Source organism: Pongo abelii, chromosome 16, assembly GCF_028885655.2.
Source record: "Pongo abelii isolate AG06213 chromosome 16, NHGRI_mPonAbe1-v2.0_pri, whole genome shotgun sequence".
NCBI classification, from domain to species: Eukaryota; Metazoa; Chordata; class Mammalia; order Primates; family Hominidae; genus Pongo; species Pongo abelii.
Window position 1 is genome coordinate 30,941,611 of NC_072001.2, and position 3,998 is coordinate 30,945,608.

The 3,998-nt window shown below is 44.1% G+C and overlaps 1 pseudogene; it reads left to right on the plus strand.

The window, feature by feature from the left end:
* LOC100457238 (E3 ubiquitin-protein ligase makorin-1-like) lies at positions 1–3,120 on the plus strand (annotated as a pseudogene).
* The last annotated feature ends 878 nt before the right edge of the window (positions 3,121–3,998 follow it).

Genomic DNA, 3,998 nt, shown 5'->3' on the forward strand with positions numbered 1-3,998 from the left:
AAACAGGTCACCCGCTGGGATTTTGTGCATGGGATTTGTAAGGAAGGAGATAACTGTCGCTACTTGCATTCCCTCTCTGACAGTCCACATGACGTATTGGGCAAGTATTTTCAGCCAGGGTTCTGTGTTTATGGAGGCCGCTGCAGACGTGAACACAGCAAGCCACTGAAACCGGAAGAAGCAACCGCTACATTAGATCTAACTACAAATTTATCCTTTGTTGCTTCCTCAAGTCTCTCCTTCATAGCTGGACCACTTGTGGAAATGAATACAGGCGAAGCTGAGTCAAATTCAGACTTTGCAACTGTAGGAGCGGGTTCAGAGGACTGGGTGGATGCTGTTGAGTTTGTTCCTGGGCAACTCTACTGCAGCTGTGCTGCCCCTTTCCGCAGTGACCAAGGGAGAATCAGAGAAGGAGCAAACAGCTGTGATAACAAAGAAGCCGCTTTGCCCCTAGGCTGCAGTGGGAGAGGCGGAAATGGGTAGAACTGTGTGTATCTTTTTTTTTTTTTTTCTTTTATTGTAATTATTATTATTATTATTATTATTATACTTTAGGTTTTATGGTACATGTGCCCAATGTGCAGTAAGTTACATATGTATACATGTGCCATGCTGGTGCACTGCACCCACCAACTCGTCATCTAGCATTAGGTATATCTCCCAATGTTATCCCTCCCCCCTCCCCCCAACCCACAACAGTCCCTGAAGTGTGATGTTCCCCTTCCTGTGTCCATGTGTTCTCATTGTTCAATTCCCACCTATGAGTGAGAATATGCGGTGTTTGGTTTTTTGTTCTTGCGATAGTTTACTGAGAATGATGATTTCCAATTTCATCCATGTCCCTACAAAGGACATGAACTCATCATTTCTTATGGCTGCATAGTATTCCATGGTGTAGATGTGCCACATTTTCTTAATCCAGTCTATCATTGTTGGACATTTGGGTTGGTTCCAAGTCTTTGCTATTGTGAATAATGCCGCAATAAACATACGTGTGCATGTGTCTTTATAGCAGCATGATTTATAGTCCTTTGGGTATATACCCAGTAATGGGATGGCTGGGTCGAATGGAATTTCTAGTTCTAGATCCCTGAGGAATCGCCACACTGACTTCCACAAGGGTTGAACTAGTTTACAGTCCCACCAACAGTGTAAAAGTGTTCCTATTTCTCCACATCCTCTCCAGCACCTGTTGTTTCCTGACTTTTTAATGATCGCCATTCTAACTGGTGTGAGATGGTATCTCATTGTGGTTTTGATTTGCATTTCTCTGATGGCCAGTGATGGTGAGCATTTTTTCATGTGTCTTTTGGCTGCATAAATGTCTTCTTTTGAGAAGTGTCTGTTCATGTCCTTCGCCCACTTTTTGATGGGGTTGTTTGTTTTTTTCTTGTAAATTTGTTGGAGTTCATTGTAGATTCTGGATATTAGCCCTTTGTCAGATGAGTAGGTTGCGAAAATTTTCTCCCATTTTGTAGGTTGCCTGTTCACTCTGATGGTAGTTTCCTTTGCTGTGCAGAAGCTCTTTAGTTTAATTAGATCCCATTTGTCAATTTTGGCTTTTGTTGCCATTGCTTTAAGTCTCAGCATACAAAATCAATGTGCAAAAATCACAAGCATTCTTATACATCAATAACAGACAAACAGAGAGCCAAATCATGAGTGAACTCCCATTCACAATTGCTTCAAAGAGAATAAAATACCTAGGAATCCAACTTACAAGGGATGTCAAAGACCTCTTCAAGGAGAACTACAAACCACTGCTCAAGGAAATAAAAGAGGATACAAACAAATGGAAGAACATTCCATGCTCATGGGTAGGAAGAATCAATATCATGAAAATGGCCATCCTTCCCAAGGTAATTTACAGATTCAATGCCATCCCCATCAAGCTACCAATGACTTTCTTCACAGAATTGGAAAAAACTACTTTAAAGTTCATATGGAACCAAAAAAGAGCCCGCATCGCCAAGTCAATCCTAAGCCAAAAGAACAAAGCTGGAGGCATCACGCTACCTGACTTCAAACTATACTACAAGGCTACAGTAACCAAAACAGCATGGTACTGGTACCAAAACAGAGATATAGATCAATGGAACAGAACAGAGCCGTCAGAAATAATGCCACATATCTACAACCAACTGATCTTTGACAAACCTGAGAAAAACAAGAAATGGGGAAAGGATTCCCTATTTAATAAATGGTGCTGGGAAAACTGGCTAGCCATATGTAGAAAGCTGAAACTGGATCCCTTCCTTACACCTTATACAAAAATCAATTCAAGATGGATTAAAGACTTAAATGTTAGACCTAAAACCATAAAAACCCTAGAAGAAAACCTAGGCAATACCATTCAGGACATAGGCATGGGCAAGGACTTCATGTCTAGAACTGTGTGTATCTTCACAGAGAGTCATGTGATCCTGTGAGCTGGAGGTCCTACATCCAATGGATGCTGCCCAGAGACCACAGCATATAAAAATCTTGCCCTGAGGCCCATGAGAAGGAAATGGAGCTCTCATTTGCTGTGCAGTGCAGCAAGGATACAGTGTGTGGGATCTGCATGGAGGTGAGCATAGCTTTGGGATCCTCTCCAGCTGCAGCCATGCTTACTGTCTCAAGTATTCACAAGTGGAAGGGCACTAAGCTATTTGAGAGCAAGATCAGTGTCCTACCCAGAATGCTGGATCACATCTAACTTTGTCGTTCCCAGTGAGTACCGGGTGGGAGAAAGAAGAGAAGCAGAAATTCATCCAGAAGGACAAGGAGGCAATGAGCAGCCAGACATGAAGGGATTTTGATGAAGGACGGAGGAGCTGCCCACCTGGGGGGAAGTGTTTTTACAAGCAGGCATACCCTGACGACCACGGAAAGGATACACAGAGACAGGTAAGCAGATACTGGGCCCAGTGAAGGAACCACTTCTGGGAGTTCATTGAGGAAAGAGAGAACAATGACCCCTTTGACAACAATGAAGAAGAGGTTGTCACCTTTGAGCTGGGCGAGATGTTGCTTACGCTTTTGGCTGCAGATGGGGACGATGAACTGACAGACTTTGAAAATGAGTGAGACTTGTTCCATGATGATCTGGAAGATTTTTATGACTTGGCTCAGTAGCCACCTTGCATGGCGTGTGAACAGGCCTGCTGACCTCAGACAGCAGCAGTCCCCTGTGGTGGTGTGACAGTGCCTGTGTTTCTCTCCTAGGCAGGCCTATCAACTCCAGGTGCTGTCTTCATAATTTTTACCCGGGGCCTGTCTTCTCAATCTGTGACCCTTCCCCAAGGAGTGTGTTATTTTCTCGGTTGAAAAAAGTTTCAAAAATAAATCCTAAAGTCAGTGTTTTGTAACATGAATTTAACAGTCAGACAGGTCATGTAGGTGTGGTGTGTCATCTGTTTTCATCCAGGTTGTGTTTATGGACTTCACACACTCATTCTGAGGACCCTAGGTTCAAAAGTAAAAGCTGTGGCCCTGCTTTGGGGTCCAAGGATAGCAGTGATGGGTGAAGGGACTTACGCTTGCAAAGAGCCTTCTGCTGCAACACAGGATGTGTGGATCTTTGAGGTTTCTGCTGAAATCTGCACATCTGTGTTTTTATATCTGTTCCCTACCCTGTAATTCCCACCCTGTCCACTTGCTCTGTGGTTTTGGTCTCTTGCTTACTTGCACACAAGTAATATTACTGGGTAACCAGAACCAGGTGCAAATGTGTTGAGATTTCTACTGTGGCTATTTATTTATTTATTTAGAGATGGAGCCTCACTCTGCCACCGAGGCTCCCAGGCTGGAGTACAGTCACACAATCTCGGCTCACTGCAACCTCCGCCTCCTGGGTTCAGGCAATTCTCCTTCCTCAGCCTCCTGCGTAGCTGGGACTGCAGGCACGCACCATCACGCCTAGCTAATTTTTGTATTTTCAGTAGAGACAGGGTTTCGCCATATTGGCCAGGCTGGTCTTGAACTCCTGACCTCAGCCGATCTTCCCACCTGGA